This window comes from Nycticebus coucang, chromosome 7 (genome assembly GCF_027406575.1).
Source record: "Nycticebus coucang isolate mNycCou1 chromosome 7, mNycCou1.pri, whole genome shotgun sequence".
In the NCBI taxonomy this organism is placed as follows: Eukaryota; Metazoa; Chordata; class Mammalia; order Primates; family Lorisidae; genus Nycticebus; species Nycticebus coucang.
The window spans coordinates 106,422,125-106,439,520 of NC_069786.1; the positions used below are offsets into that span (position 1 = coordinate 106,422,125).

Consider the following 17,396-nt stretch of genomic DNA (forward strand, 5'->3'; position numbering starts at 1 on the left):
CTAACACAATTGAGCCCTTTGACAAATTAAAGCTGACGGTAAATACATTTTGATGAAGAATTTCAGGATCTCTAAACGTCTGGAACCCACAGGCTATGGTTATGGGGTGGAGTGAATGAGAATGCAAAGCACGTGTAGATTCAAGACATCACTTTGTTTTGTCTAGAAAAAGCAATATCAGCATAACAATTTAGCTATAACTTACCTTAAAATAATTCAGCACTGATTGTGTGGTATGTATATGTGTAGGTCAGTCTTAAACTATCCTTAAGGAAAAGTCAGTTAAATGTGAAATATCTGAAAGCCACACTCTAAGGCCAATCAGGGAACAATTGAATGTCCTGGTTTACAAATGAAATATCTAAATTTGAATTTATATTAAGGAATTTATTAATAAATAGAAAGGGCATTAGACAAATTATTCATGAATTGATTTATTTTTGAAACACGTGACAATGTTTAGACGCATCGAACAGCCACCTTCACCCTTGTGTGGAGTGAGTATATGAACCAATCAAGCTGGAAGTCAGGTTTAACTCTCCACATTCCGAGCAACACATGTGGTTGAGAACTCCCTTTTTTTATTATTGTCATCCATCATTTAGCAGAGGATTATGTTGTCTGATCCAGCCAGTATGTTAACTGATGCTGTCAAAAGAATAATGTAACAATATTATTACTCCAGAATAAATAAAGAAGGTGCTAGTCAGAACGTTTAAAAGAAAGAGAGGAGGAAGTTCAAGTTGATAGTAATTAGGAGACTATTAGTGTTGAGCCCCTTTCCTGGCAGATTTTTTGGTGTGTGGCAGAATTTGATCTATGACTCAACTTTTATTGTACCCTAACATGAGGTAAAATGTATTGATTTCTTACCTTCCTGTTATCTTGAAAGCTTTAGATATACCTTGCAAACAGTTTGACAATTAGGAAAGATAACATAAGCTTAGCATCATAAATACCTAAAGTATGTGGCATTGGCCATGGGACTGGGAAGAAGTTTAGGATTGTTCATCAAACTTGGAACAAAGGATATATGTCTTCATAATATAGAGACACAAAAAAAATAGAAAAACTGTTTTCTATAATGACAGGGAAATAGAAAATTTACCTAATTAAACTTATGACCTAGTTAAGATTACTAAGCCCTGCTGACAAGCCACATAGCTTCCAGTTGTTTATGAGAAAATGAGAGAGGAAAAAGATATGCTGAGAGGTAACTTTTTAAAATATAGAAGCCAGCAATTCATCATTGCCAAGTGGTGGAAGCAACCTAAGTGCCCATCAACCTATGAATGGATCAACAAACTGTGGTATGTGTATACCATGGAATATTATTTAGCCATTAAAAAGATGGAGACTTTACATCTTTTACATTTACTTGGATGGAGTTGAAATACATCCTACTTAGTAAAGTATCACAAGAATGAAAAAATAAATATCCAATGTACTCCATACGAATATGAAATCAGTATATAAAAAATTACATGCTCATAAGAAGAGTAAAATGCTGATATAGTCCAGTTTGGGGGGTAGAGGGAAGGAGGAGGATGTTCGGCAGAAGGAGGGAGGGCATGAAGCAGGATCTCACCTAATGTGCACATTGTGAGGGTGTATTACATGCCCCCTGTGTGGGGGGGTTCTTCCACAAATAGAACTTTACCTTGGAAGTGAAAACAATGTAACCTAAAAAATGTACCTTCATATTAATTTGAAAAGGTAAAAAAAAAAAAAACTTCAATTATAGGAGCCAAGATTTACTGAGTATGAAAATAGAACTCCTTCTTATTCTTAGCCTAACCAAATGGACAAATATTCCCCAATTACCGAAGGGTCAGGGCCGGATATTAAATCCAGAGTGTATGTCTAGGATTTTTATTGATTTCTGTAAAAAGAAATAGAAAACTTTCCGATAATTCAAAGATCTCCTAATGATTTTAATAGTTATGAAGTGTGGCCTAGAAATCCTCTTTGTTAAATAATAAGACATAAAAATCTTAAGTTTATGTCCCACAGTGAACTTAAAGATGAATTTAACTAGGAGAAATTTATGGTTGTTACTGTTTCATAATGGAATTTGTACATCTTGATACATAATAAATCATAATCTAACATTTTTTAAACAATCATATCATCTTGGACTGATAGTGACAAAGTGGTATAAAATTAAGAGATCTCTGCATTCCCAAACTTATATAAGCAAAAATAAGGCTGAGGAAATAAGAACATTATTCACCTGTAAGGATAAACTCTTTTATTTATTTTTTTTTTGCAGTTTTTGGCCAGGGCTGGGTTTGAACCCGCCACCCTGGCATATGGGGACAGCGCCCTACCCCTTTGAGCCACAGGTGCCACCCAGGATAAGCTCTTTTTTGGAAAGAAAAGAAAAGAAACACAAAGACTTAGAAGTCTGAAACAAGACCCCAGAAGACTGAGCTAAGAATCAGGGAAACCAGCTCTCAGAGACCAGCATTTCAAAACATCTATGGGTTAGTAGCTGCTTCTGCCTGCCATATTTTCCCTGTTGTCAGCAGAGTCTACAATAGGTTTTCTAAGGAAGTCCTATCATTTTGGGTGTGTGAGTATGTGGAGAGGGTAGACTCCTTGACTATTTAGTTCGCAGGCTTTCAGATCTGGGAACAGCACTCGAGGTTCTGTATCTGAGAAATCACAATTAACTTCCAACATGGAAGAAATTTAGAAGATGGGACGCCTGGCTTCACGCCAGTCCCAAAATTGGATGAATCTTGGGGAAATTGGGAGAGAAAGCAAATGTATTTGCACGGGAGAGAGATATGAAGTATTGCATGTCTACAGGGAGAATTACAACAGGTTGCAGTTCCAGAAGACGGCCACATCAATCTGTGTCCCCCTACTATGCTATTCTTGGAATCAGACTATGCTACTCCTCCTATGAAGGGCTGGGTCTAGATCTCACCACCTTGAACCTGCAAGCATTTTGTGACTTCCTTAGCCACAACAGCAAAGCAGGAGAAGTGACACTATATGATTTCTGAGGGGAGGTCATAAAAATGTCACGCACTCAGGTTTTGCTTTTTGAGAAGCCTGGCTTTTAGTAGTCACTTACCAATGCTGTGAAGAAATCCAAACTCACTACTCAGACTGCAACAAAGATCGTGTGTAGGGGTTCTGTTGGAAAGCCATCTAAGTCCAAAATAAAGACACCATTAACAGCCTGTTCTTCTAGTCACCACCCATTAAGGTAGTACAGCCTTTGAGTCATCTCAGGGTCATCTAAGGGTCCAGAGACAAATTTGCCTTATTGTGCACTATTCATGACCCAAAGAATCCATGAATATAATGAAATTATTGTTTTATGTCACTACGTCTGAAATGATTTGTTACATAGCAATATAGAATTGATAAACTCAGCATTAATTTTGAAAAACTAAATAACTCAAACACATTTTACAATGTCTAAATGTTTAATTATGAGTTTCAATAATTTTAAAATGTATAATTTCTGGCTTCCTTATATAGAAGTTTCCCTAAATATTGGAATGGAGACAAGACAGCTAAATACCTTAGCAATTTGAAAAGGAAAACGTTTACATATTTAAAAAATGAGTATGTCTTTCTTTAGCAATAATAAATTATGTATTTTTGCTTTTCTTCATGAACTTAGATTTCACTTATATTTTCCTTTGCAAAATATTGAATGATTATAACCCATAGAATTTTCAACATTTTTTTTTCCACAGCACTTTGGGGTACTAAAACTTTGAGATAGACACCTACCCAAATTTATAGTGAGTTTTCAAATTATTTGATTACTTGTTAAGGTTGGCCCTACTATAATTAGGCACAGGAACAGAGTGTTTTACCTTGTGAGTCATAGAGCCAGTTGAAATAACTTTAGTAATCTTAGAGAAACACTATGTGTCATTTATAAAAACAACTTATTAATTTGTTTCTTAAAAGTTACAATTTTTCAGAGTAGAAAATGGGGACAACGATAAGTTTCTTACAGTCAAATTCCAGTTCAATATGTGTATGACAAGGCAAGCTGAGAGAACCAATAGAATTTTATGCCTCATAGCCGGGCGTTGTGGCGGGCGCCTGTAGTCCCAGCTACTCGGGAGGCTGAGGCAAGAGAATCGCTTAAGCCCAGGAGTTGGAGGTTGCTGTGAGCTGTGTGAGGCCACGGCACTCTACCGAGGGCCATAAAGTGAGACTCTGTCTCTACAAAAAAAAAAAAAAAAAAAAATTTTATGCCTCAAATGTAATAATAATTTTCAAGTAACTTTGGACTATTTTCTAATGTTTTATCAACAACAAACAATACTGTATAGGCCTATTATTGTGTCAACTTAAAAAAATCAGCCACAGGAAAATCATAGTTATATGGTTATTTTCAGGACACACTACGTTGCATAATATGTCTTGGAGGTAGTGTGTCTGGTGGAAACGGCAGAAGCTTTGTGGTTAGAAAGTTTGGTGAATGGAAGAAAAAATATCCAATGTACTCAGTACTATTATGAAACCAATTTACAATACTCACACTTTCATATGAAGAATAGATCACAACTATGGCCCAGGATGAAGGAGGGAGGAGGGGTGACGGGAGGGAAGGGGGAGGTCAGATCGAGGGAGGGAGAATGGTGATATCACACCTATGGAGCATTAAAAAACAAACAAACAAACAAAAAAAGAAAGTTTGGGAATAAAATTCTTTGAAAAGGCAGCTGTATCAGTAAGGATCCTTTGGTAGGAAGGTACACGCACACACTCCCCTATATATTTAAGTATGTATGTATATGCGGATGTGTATATACAAATATCTAACATACATTTTAAAAAGAAAAATAAAAAATCCAAACCAATTGCCCCAGGTAGAGTAGGGTCATTTGACATACCCATGAGTCTAGTCTAGGTATATTTAGACATATACCATGCATATAACATTGAAACTAACTTACCTTAGTTTATGAAAAGGGAGGCCCCATAATGGGTACTCAGTCCCTAGGTGAGTTTTACCTCAGTTTATGAAAAGGGAGGCCCCATGATGGGTACTCAGTCCCTAGGTGAGTTTTACCTCAGTTTATGAAAAGGGAGGCCCCATGACGGGTACTCAGTCCCTAGGTGAGTTTTACCTCAGTTTATGAAAAGGGAGGCCCCATGACGGGTACTCAGTCCCTAGGTGAGTTTTACCTCAGTTTATGAAAAGGGAGGCCCCATGATGGGTACTCAGTCCCTAGGTGAGTACCTACAGATAGAGAGATGTATAGTACCTGTAGGTGGGTAGATGAGTATGAGGCTGAGGCTGCCACACAGGGGCGTACCAGTGTCACGCAGTGGGTGGAGGACAGATAATCCAAAACACAGTGCTCCAGACAGGAACTCACAATGAAGATGTGGTTACTATGAAAGTTTGAGACAGACTGTGTTATGCTCTGTTATTTCACTTGCAAGAAACATTGTGGACAGGGTCCTTTCTGATTCATCGGGCAAGTTTCAACTTGCTCGCTTTACCAGTGTTGTAGGGAGGGCTTCATTAGTTTCCATTCATGTGGATTTTTGTGTATTGCAAAACTTTTATAATGACCTGTAATTGTCTTGCTCCAATACATTGTGTTGAGAAGCTGTGTTAGCTATTATCATCAGAAACTCTCTAGAGCTAACCACTGTTACTATTTCATTATATCAATATTATTTCATTTTATGAATATATATTCTCTTCTTTCTTCTGTGGTGAATTGAATGCATGTAATTATATACATGAAATATATATACCATCCACATATTTATAAAAATGGTATGTATACACAATTTTATTATTTATATTTTTCCTTGTGTCAAGGTGTCGTGAATATTCTCCATATGAGTAGCTATTCTTTTTCTTTCTTTTTCTTTTTTTATTGTTGGGAAATCATTGAGGGACAAATGAGTAGCTATTCTTCACAATTATTTTTACATTGTGTTTTTATCAGAACACTGATATTTAGTTGATCCCTGTTGTGGGGCAGGCAGTTGGATTTTGCTGTTGTAAATAGTGCCACGAGGGAGAAAATCCTTGCATACACACACATGTGGCCGAAAGCTCAACCTGAGCCATATCTCCCATTGCTGTAGTTTATGCAAATCTGGGCACATATGGGGAACAGGGGAAAAAAGACCCGACAAGAAATATATTTGTAGTGGGATGCAAAATCTTTTGAGAAACTAGTCACTTTGTTCATACATGTTTTATAATAGATGGTGGAGAATGCTGAGGAGCAACTGGTATAGGCTTTCATTTTTTCTTTTTTAAAATAACCCTGGATTTTAGCTGATACTTAGCTCAAATGCTACATTTTCTTTTCTTCCTTTCTTTTTTTTGCAGTTTTTGGCTGGGGCTGGGTTTGAACCCGCCACCTCCAGTATATGGGGCTGGTGCCCTACTCCTTTGAGTCACAGGTGCCGCTGTCAAATGCTACATTTTCATCATCTTCATTGTAAGATGAAAGTCTTACCTGTGTTGACCTTAAGTCTTCCTGCATTGTATTCTGGCCTGAAATGTTCTAGATGAGCCTGAGAAATCACTCGATAATTTTTTCCTTGCTCCCTCTTGCTTCCAGGGACATGGATTCTCCACCTGAGCTCTTGCATCCTTCCTGGTAATGAGGCAAAGAACCATGCTTTCGTGAGGACGTCACAGTTACTTAGAAGATAACTTGGTCTCTGATAACTTGTGTGACTTCCATAGCAGTCTAGAAAGACTGTCCTCCTATGGACTTCTTTTAGGCAAAAATAAATCAAACTACTGTCTCGTTACTTGGGTTTCTCTGTGTATTAGCTTTCTAGTGATGCCATAACAAAGCGCCATAGACTGGATGGCTTAAAAAATAGAAACTTTTCTCACAGTTCTGAAGGCTGGAAATCTGAGATCAACATATCAGCTGGTTTGGTTTCTACTGAGGCTCCCTCTGGCTTATAGATGGTGGTCTTTTCACTGTGTCCTTACACAGCCTTTTCTCTCTGTGGGTGCATCCATGGTATATCTCTGGATGTCCTAATATTCACTTTGTATAAGACACCAGTCAGATTAGATGAGGGCCCCTTGGCTCATTTTTGTTAAAATCTCTATCTCTAAATAAAGTCATATTCTAAAGCACTAGGGGCTAAGACTCAATATATAAATTTGGGAGCGGGTACAATTAGTTTATAGCACTCTGATATATACAATCAAAAATAATCTCAAGTGTTAGGGGTAGAGTATCTGTGTGCCTGATAAATTTCTGAGGTGAGTTAAACAAATATCTATTTGCCTTCTGGAAAGAAGTAGCCTCAGGTTTGACTAGCTGGCCCCCCAAATTAAATGCTCATTATTTGAGCAAAGCAGTAATTGTTAAATTGACTCTGTCCCCAGCTCAGCTCTAAAAAACAAAAGATCATGTTTAAGAAGAGAAAAAAGGCATGAGAAAAGATTTTAAACGATCATTCTATGAAACTTTGATGCATAAGCAATTTTAGGTTGGTATTTCTTCAATTGACATAAGGACAGGAACCCAATTTCCTCACTCTTCCTCCCTTGCTTCCCTTTCTCACTGTCGGCTATGGAATAACTTGCAGTGTTTGCTCTCTGAAGGCTCAGAACATCAATGCAGCCCTTAGAAGAACTGCAGTGGCCATTAGCAAGAAACCTTTGTGCCCCGTGAAGCAGTTCAGAGAAGCAAGACAGTGAGAGGGAGAGATTGGGAAATGTCAGTGAAATTTAGTTCATCACAATTATTGTAATCAAATGTACGTAAGCTCATAAAGCTTTAAAAATTAAGGCTACCTACATCTTTGCATAGGTACAATTTTTTTCTTTAGTACAAATTTTTAGAAGGAAGATTACTGTGATGAAGGGCATGATTATATGACATGCGAATGCATACGTAGGTGGTCCTGTGCTTATGAGATGTATTCCTGAGAATATCTTGAGGTCCTATTTGTACGTAACTCAGATTTCTGACCAACAGAATATACACAGTGATAATAACAATACCATAATAGCTAAAGACAAAGAGAAAGAGCTAGATGATAATGTGGGTTTAAAATTTAAACTAGATGATAGTTTAAATTTAACTAGATGATAGTTTAAATTTAAACTAGATGATAATGTGGGTTTAAAATTTAAAAAGACAAGTGTATTAAATTGAAGGATGACATTTTGAAACAGTAAAGATGTTTTAAAGTAAAACAAGCTTGATGCAATTCAAGAAGCAATACTGAGCATATCCTTGTGAAGATTTTTCTACAGGGCCCAATAAAAGCTGGGCGGAGGGGGGGTAAGAGAAAAACAAGGTCCAGTTTCTCACCTCAGAAAATTATAACCTGTTGTCACTTAGGACTCTTTGTGGTACAAATAGCTGAGAATTCAACACACTATGCCATTTAAACCATAAGGTAATTTGTTATCTCACGTAATTGGAATGTGCAGTGTAAAGACAGGCTTCATGGTGGTTCAATCCAGAGACTCAGTAGATTCACGAATCAGTAATCTGTTCTCTATTTTTATTTTTGTCTCTTAACTGTTCCTTTCCAGTGTCAATTTCATCTTAAAGACATCTCCTTTCCTAAACTCAAGATGGAGGCCAATAGTATCTAGGGCTCCAGGTTTCCTTACTCATGTTCATAAGGACAGATAGCATACCTTCCCCAAAACATTGAACAAACATCCTGGTTTTCATTAGTATTGGACTAGCTTAGATCACATGCCTATCTTTGAAGTAATCACTAAGGCAAAGTGTACTTGATTATGCTAAGTCAGTGGTTCCCAACCTTCTTTTTTTTTTTTTTTCCATATTATATTTTATTTTATTTATTTATTTATTTATTTATTTTTTATTGTTGGGGATTCATTGAGGGTACAATAAGCCAGTTACACTGATTACAATTGTTAGGTAAAGTCCCTCTTGGAATCATGTCTTGCCCCCATAAAGTGTGACACACACCAAGGCCCCACCCCCCTCCCTCCATCCCTCTTTCTGCTTCCCCCCCATGACCTTAATTGTCATTAATTGTCCTCATATCAAGATTGAGTACATAGGATTCATGCTTCTCCATTCTTGTGATGCTTTACTAAGAATAATGTCTTCCACTTCCATCCAGGTTAATACGAAGGATGTAAAGTCTCCATTTTTTTTAATGGCTGAATAGTATTCCATGGTATACATATACCACAGCTTGTTAATCCATTCCTCGGTTGGTGGGCATTTAGGCTGTTTCCACATTTTGGCGATTGTAAATTGAGCTGCAATAAACAGTCTAGTACAAGTGTCCTTATGATAAAAGGATTTCTTTCCTTCTGGGTAGATGCCCAGTAATGGGATTGCAGGATCGAATGGGAGGTCTAGGTTGAGTGCTTTGAGGTTTCTCCATACTTCCTTCCAGAAAGGTTGTACTAGTTTGCAGTCCCACCAGCAATGTAAAAGTGTTCCCTTCTCTCCACATCCACGCCAGCATCTGCAGTTTTGAGATTTTGTGATATGGGCCATTCTCACTGGGGTTAGATGATATCTCAGGGATGTTTTGATTTGCATTTCTCTAATATATAGAGATGATGAACATTTTTTCATGTGTTTGTTAGCCATTCGTCTGTCGTCTTTAGAGAAAGTTCTATTCATGTCTCTTGCCCATTGATATAAGGGATTGTTGGCTTTTTTCATGTGGATTAATTTGAGTTCTCTATAGATCCTGGTTATCAAGCTTTTGTCTGATTGAAAATATGCAAATATCCTTTCCCATTGTGTTGGTTGTCTCTTTGCTTTGGTTATTGTCACCTTAGCTGTACAGAAGCTTTTCAGTTTAATGAAGTCCCATTTGTTTATTTTTGTTGTTGTTGCAATTGCCATGGCAGTCCTCTTCATGAAGTCTTCCCCCAGGCCAATATCTTCCAGTGTTTTGCCTATGCTTTCTTTGAGGATTTTTATTGTTTCATGCCTTAAATTTAAGTCCTTTATCCATCTTGAATCAATTTTTGTGAGTGGGGAAAGGTGTGGGTCCAGTTTCAGTCTTTTACATGTAGACATCCAGTTCTCCCAACACCATTTATTGAATAGGGAGTTTTTCCCCCAAGGTAAGTTCTTGTTTGGTTTATCGAAGATTAGGTGGTTGTAAGATGTTAGTTTCATTTCTTGGTGTTCAATTTGATTCCAAGTGTCTATGTCTCTGTTTTTGTGCCAGTACCATGCTGTCTTGAGCACTATGGCTTTGTAGTACAGACTAAAATCTGGTATGCTGATGCCCCCCAGCTTTATTTTTGTTACTAAGAACTGCCTTAGCTATACGGGGTTTTTTCTGGTTCCATACAAAATGCAGAATCATTTTTTCCAAATCTTGAAAGTACGATGTAGGTACTTTGATAGGAATGGCATTGAATAGGTAGATTGCTTTGGGAAGTATAGACATTTTAACAATGTTGATTTTTCCCATCCATGAACATGGTATGTTCTTCCATTTGTTAATATCCTCTGCTATTTCCTTTCTGAGGAGTTCGTAGTTTTCTTTATAGAGGTCCTTCACCTCCTTCGTTAGGTATATTCCTAAGTATTTCATTTTCTTTGAAACTATGGTGAAGGGAGTTGTGTCCTTAATTAGCTTCTCATCTTGACTGTTATTGGTGTATACAAAGGCTACTGACTTGTGGACATTGATTTTATATCCTGAAACATTACTGTATTTTTTGATGACTTCTAGGAGTCTTGTGGTTGAGTCTTTGGGGTTCCCTAAGTATAAGATCATGTCGTCAGCAAAGAGGGAGAGTTTGACCTCCTGTGCTCCCATTTGGATTCCCTTTATTTCCTTGTCTTGCCTAATTGTATTGGCTAGAATTTCCAGCACTATGTTGAATAGTAAAGGTGACAGAGGACAACCTTGTCTGGTTCCAGTTCTAAGAGGAAAAGCTTTCAGTTTAACTCCATTCAGTAAAATATTGGCTGTGGGTTTGTCATAGATAGCTTCAATCAGTTTTAGAAATGTGCCACCTATGCCTATACTCTTCAGTGTTCTAATTAGAAAAGGATGCTGGATTTTATCAAATGCTTTTTCTGCATCTATTGAGAGGATCATGTGATCTTTATTTTTGCCTCTGTTAATATGGTGGATAACGTTTATGGACTTGCGTATGTCAAACCAGCCTTGCATCCCTGGGATGAAGCCTACTTGATCATGATGAATGACTTTTTTGATGATAAGCTGTAATCTATTGGCTAGGATTTTGTTGAGAATTTTTCCATCTATATTCATGAGTGAGATTGGTCTGAAATTCTCCTTTTTGTTTGGGTCTTTTCCTGGTTTTGGTATCAGGGTGATGTTTGCTTCATAGAATGTGTTGGGGAAGATTCCTTCTTCCTCAATTTTTTGGAATAATTTCTGCAGTACAGGAATAAGCTCTTCCTTGAAGGTTTGATAGAATTCTGGAGTGAAGCCATCTGGACCAGGGCATTTTTTAGTTGGAAGCTTTTTTATTGTTTCTTTGATCTCAGTGCTTGAAATTGGTCTGTTCAGGAGGTCTATTTCTTCCTGGCTAAGTCTAGAGAGAGGGTGTGATTCCAAATATTGATCCATTTCCTTCACATTGTCAAATTTCTGGGCATAGAGTTTCTGGTAGTATTCAGAGATGATCTCTTGTAACTCTGTGGGATCAGTTGTTATTTCCCCTTTATCGTTTCTGATTGAGGTTACTAGAGATTTTACTTTTCTATTTCTAGTAAGTCTGGCCAAAGGTTTATCTATTTTATTTATTTTTTCAAAAACCCAACTCCTTGTTTCATTAATTTTCTGAATGATTCTTTTGTTTTCAATTTCATTGATCTCTGATTTGATTTTGGATATTTCTTTTCTTCTACTGAGTTTAGGCTTAGATTGTTCTTCTTTTTCCAATTCCATAAGATCTCTTGTGAGACTGTTGATGTGCTCTCTTTCTGTTTTTCGAATGTAGGCATCTAAAGCGATGAATTTTCCTCTCAAAACTGCTTTTGCAGTATCCCACAGGTTTTGGTAGCTTGTGTCTTCATTGTTGTTATGCTCAAGGAAGTGAATGATTTCCTGTTTTATTTCTTCCTGCACCCATCTGTTATTCAACAGAAGATTGTTTAATTTCCATGCCTTTGGGTGGGGTCGAGCATTTTTGTTAGAGTTGAGTTCCACCTTTAGTGCCTTATGGTCTGAAAAGATACAAGGTAAAATTTCAATTCTTTTGATTCTGTTGATATTTGTTTTGTGTCCCAGGATATGATCAATTTTGGAGAATGTTCCATGGGGTGATGAGAAGAATGTATATTCTTTATCTTTGGGATGGAGTGTTCTATATGCGTCTATCAAGCATAGTTGTTCTAGGCTCTCATTTAAATCTCTTATATCTTTGTTTAATTTCTGTTTAGAGGATCTGTCCAACTCTGTCAGAGGTGTGTTAAAGTCCCCTGTTATGATGGTATTATCAGATATCATATTGCTCAGACTGAGTAAGGTCTGCTTCAAGAATCTGGGAGCATTTAAATTGGGTGCATAAATATTTAGAATTGAAATGTCTTCTTGTTGTAGTTTTCCCTTGACCAATATAAAGTGACCATCTTTGTCTTTTTTGACTTTAGTTGCTTTAAATCCACATGTATCTGAAAATAAGATTGCAACTCTTCTTTTCTTCTGAATTCCATTTGCCTGAAAAATTGTCTTCCATCCCTTGACTCGGAGCTTTAATTTGTCTTTTGAAGCCAGGTGTGTTTCTTGCAGACAGCAAATGGATGGCTTGTGTTTTTTAATCCAGTCAGCCAATCTATGTCTCTTCAGTGGGGAATTCAAGCCATTAACATTTATGGAGATAATTGATAAGTGTGGTAGTATTCTATTCGTCTTATTTGGTGAGAGTCCATTGCTTAGTTTTATCTTTTGCATCAGTGTGGAGGTTAGGCTCTGTCCTTTGATTTCTGAGTTCTTACTTTGCTGCTGATCCATTGTGGTGGTCAGTGTGCAGAACAGGTTGAAGTATTTCCTGTAGAGCTGGTCTTGTTGTGGCGAATTTCCTCAATGTTTGTATATCCATAAATGATTTGATTTCTCCATCAATTTTGAAGCTTAGCTTAGCAGGGTACAGAATTCTGGGCTGAAAATTGTTCTGTTTAAGTCGATTAAAGGTAGATGACCATTGTCTTCTTGCTTGGAAAGTTTCATTAGAGAAGTCTGCGGTCACTCTGATGGATTTGCCCCTGTAGGTCAACTGGCACTTACTCCTGGCAGCTTGCAGAATCTTTTCTTTTGTCTTGACTTTGGACAGGTTCATCACAATGTGTCTTGGAGAAGCTCGGTTAGAGTTGAGGCGACCTGGGGTCCGATATCCGTCTGAAAGCAGTGTGTCAGAATCTTTGGTGATGTTTGGGAAATTTTCTTTTATAATATTCTCTAGTATGGCTTCCATTCCTCTAGGGCATTCTTCTTCCCCTTCTGGAATTCCTATAACTCGTATGTTGGAACGCTTCATAAAGTCCCATAATTCTGACAGTGAACGTTCTGCTTTCTCTCTCTTCTTTTCTGCCTCTTTTACTATCTGAGTTATCTCAAAAACTTTGTCTTCTACCTCTGAAATTCTTTCTTCTGCATGGTCTAACCTGTTGCTGATACTTTCCATTGCATCTTTAAGTTCCCTGATTGACTGTTTCATTTCCTTCAGCTCTGCTATATCCTTTTTATATTCTTCATATCATTCATCTCTGATTTGATTCTGTTTTTGGATTTCCTTTTGGTTATTTTCCACTTTATTAGCAGTTTCCTTCATTGTTTCCATCATTTCTTTCATTGTTTTCAACATGTGTATTCTAAATTCCCTTTATGTCATTCCTAACATTTCTGTATAGGTGGAATCCTCTGCAGTAGCTACCTCATGGTCCCTTGGCGGGGTTGTTCTGGACTGGTTCTTCATGTTGCCTGGAGTTTTCTGCCGATTCTTCCTCATGAGTGATTTCTTTTATCTGTTTCCTTGCCCTAATTTTCCTTTCACTTCCTCTTGCTCTTTAAGATCTTGTGCCTGTGGACTAAGGGTTACAGGACCAGAAGGGTGAGAAGATTGAAGAGCAAAAAAGGGATGAAAGAAAGGAGGACCGAGTGATAAGAAAAAAAAAAGAAAAGAAAGATAGAGAAAGGAGAGGGGGTGGGGATAAGGAATATTTACAAAAAGAAGAGAGGCACAGAAAGAGGGAGACAGGGCAATATAGGTGTACAGTAGGGTACTTTGTCACAACCTTAAAAAACCCCACCTTCTGGGGGTGCCCCAGTTGGGTGGTTCCCTTGAGGTCAGCAGCTCTTTGCTAACCTGATCAGACACAGTACCCCACCTCCACCAAGTAGAGAGGAGAGACAAAAATGCTATAAATCAAACCAAAACAAGCAAACAGAAAACTTTACGGGGATACAATGGGGTGAAAAACCAAATGATAGCGGTAGAAACACTAGCAAAAATGAAGTTGTAGTTATTAAAAAAGGCAGCAATGGGAAATTATAATTAAACTAGAAAAAGTGAGAAAGAAAAAGGGATCTGTATGGAAAAGATTGAAATTAAAAAACAAAAGAACATCAACAACATCAAAATAAACAAACAAACAAAAAAAAAAAAGAAAAAAATACACAACAAAAAACAAAGCAGTTTGTATATGTTATTGAATATTGTCTGGGCAACACGTGGTCTTATGGGGTATGAGATGTTAGTCACAGTTCTGATACGACTGGAGGCAGCTGATTTCTCAAACCCCAGCAGGTAGACACCCTAAATCTCTCTTCAGCCCACTTAAAAGGCACTTTGAACTTGTAAACTTGCTGAGCAGAAGCTTTCCCAGCTTTCTTGCTGGAATCACTGCTGAAGTGGCTATCCACTTACCCAGGGTGCCAAAACCGGTCTCACTCTGCCCCTGAGGGTTAGGGCTGCAAGGCGGCTCAGACCCCACCCTTAGGCTACTTGGTTGCTGGGTTACCAGCTCCCACCCGTTTCTAGCTCTGCGACCCTGAGGGCGGAGCTTGCTGGGGCAGATCACTGACAATGGATCCGTGTGACCCACCGCCAAACACTATTAGCTCCGTCTGGCTCAGCGGCTCAGACTGGGGCCCTAGACAACGGCCAAAGTTCTCCGCACTCCCGCTCAGGCCTTTCCCAAGGCAGTTCAACTCAGTGCCAAGTCCAAGGACATCAAAACAGTTCACAGGTAAGGCCTTTCTGGTTTGCAGTCTCGCTGCTACTGAACTTACAGTTGTGGGCGGGTTTAGACGGATTGAACACACGCGACCACTTGCCGGTTTTCCACTGTTTTAATCCTCCTCTTGGGGTCCAGAAGTCTCTTGCTGACTCCCTGTAGCCTCATAGGAGTGATGATGGGCAGTTCCCACCAGCCAGAGATGCCTGGAGTCCTATCTCCCCCGACTCACGGTGCCCAGATGCAAGGAAGCTGTTACTCGGCTGCCATCTTGCTCCGCCTCCCCTTCCCAACCTTCTTGGCACTAGGCAGGGACCAGTTTCATGGAAGACCAATTTTCCATGGATGTGTTGGGGATGGACATTAGACTCTCATAAGGGGTCACAATCTGGATCTCTCACATGTGCAGTTTACAGTGGGACTTGCCCTCCCATGAGAATCTAATGCCCTGCTGATATGACAAGTACAGAGTTCAGGTGGTGATGTGAGTGATGATGATTGGCTGTGAATACAGATGAAGCTTCCTGGCTTACGAGTCACTCACCTCCTGCTGTGCAACTGATTCCAAAAGAGCCACTTGCAGTACCAGTCTGTGGCCTGGGGGCTGGGGACCCTGGCACTAATTGAGCAAATTAAGGAATTAAGTTTCACTCTAGCAGTTCTGAATGCAGACACTCAAACACTACAGCAAATGTACAAGAAAATATGGACGCTGTTAGGAAAAGAGAAGAAGGGCAGCCCCTGTGGCTCAAGGAGTAGGGCGCCGGTCCCATATGCCGGAGGTGGCAGGTTCAAACCCAGCCCTGGCCAAAAACCACAAAAAAAAAAAGGAAAAGAGAAGAAAAGATTGATACTGGAACTTATAGGCAATTGAAAATGTGCTCACGATGCAGTCCTGGTGGCAATAATCTTATACAGAAGTGATGGCTACTCAAGGCACACTTAGTAAATACAGTAAAACAGAAGAGCTTGTGTGAAAAGTTTCTAATGTAATCTCTGCCATGGGACTAGTTTGCCTTTTTTCGAAGAGAGCTTCCATGCCCTTCATATTTTCATAGTAGGTGGAATTATATATCAATACCCACATAAAAGAATATATTCTATATATTTCCCTACTATGGGTATGCTATGCCATCTGTGGGCCTTCCTGTGGTGATCAATATTTATGTAAACGTTATAATGTGAGACTTTTCTTTAGAAGGCAGTCCTTTATAACACAAGTTTGAAAAAACACATCAGTCACTGCACTTGTTTCATTTCTGTGCCAGATTTTCTGTCCCTTTACTGCGTCCCTGCCATCTCAGGTCTCCCAACACCAAGTACTCAATATGGAGGCTGTGTAGAGTTGATTAGCTGTATGTACCAATGAGAGCGATAGTAACAAGAAAACAAGACAAAGAATATATTTTGAGGGCAGTGCCTGTGGCTCAAAGGAGCAGGGTGCCGGCCCCATACACCAGAGGTGGTGGGTTCAAGCCCAGCCCCAGCCAAAAACTGCCAAAAAAAAAAGAAGGGAATATATATCTCCCAAATCTATTTTCTTCCAATTTATTTAGACTTGTATGCAGCAGGGAGCATTCTTGCATCAACCTTTTCGAAAATAAAAGTGTTTGAACAAAACAAATTAAAATAAAACCTTAATTTCCCTACAGGAACATGGTTATTAAGAAGCCTAATAAAGTTCTTCAGACAGAGCCCCTTAGGCTAAAGGCCATGTGGTGATCGCATTTAAAAACATTTTTATTCACAACTTGGTACCAAGAAGGTTCCAAATTATTGCCACCACACAGGGGTAACTCCAGGCCAGGATGACCATGTGTTTCTTTGCTTCTATCTCCATGATCTGTAAAAAAGGGGATGGAAAGCCTCTGTGTTCAATAAGAACCAAACAAACAAATGGAAAAAAAACACAGTCATAAGTAAACAAGATGATTAGTGAGTATGAATTGTTCTATCCCAGAGAGAAAAAAGCATTTCTAGTTAGTCTCTGCTGAAAAAACTTGTTTAAATTCAGTGTTCCCTTACTAACTGTAAAGCTGAAAATGCCTTTACATACCCAGATTAAATCAAACTAATTAAATGATTAAAAAGAGACCAACATTTTGTTTAATCTTAGACTAGTAGCTTAGGACAGCTGAACACAACAAGTAAATTCTACTGAGCAGACACTACATTTCAGATCTTGGGCTTTTTGTTTGTGTGCATTTTAATTTTCCCCCTAAATCAAGACTTTGATCT

At 38.5% G+C, this 17,396-nt stretch overlaps 1 long non-coding RNA gene across 3 annotated transcripts in view; it reads right to left on the reverse strand.

The window, feature by feature from the left end:
* Positions 1-418: 418 nt before the first annotated feature.
* LOC128590740 (uncharacterized) overlaps positions 419-17,396 on the reverse strand; it is a 31,212-nt gene continuing 14,234 nt past the window's right edge. For 2 of the 3 annotated variants that reach the window (XR_008381323.1, XR_008381325.1), the window contains exon 4: positions 16,849-17,001. This is a non-coding gene — a long non-coding RNA (uncharacterized LOC128590740). Of the gene's footprint in view, positions 649-16,848; positions 17,002-17,396 lie in introns of those variants that run through there. The other variant, XR_008381324.1, reaches the window with a different exon arrangement.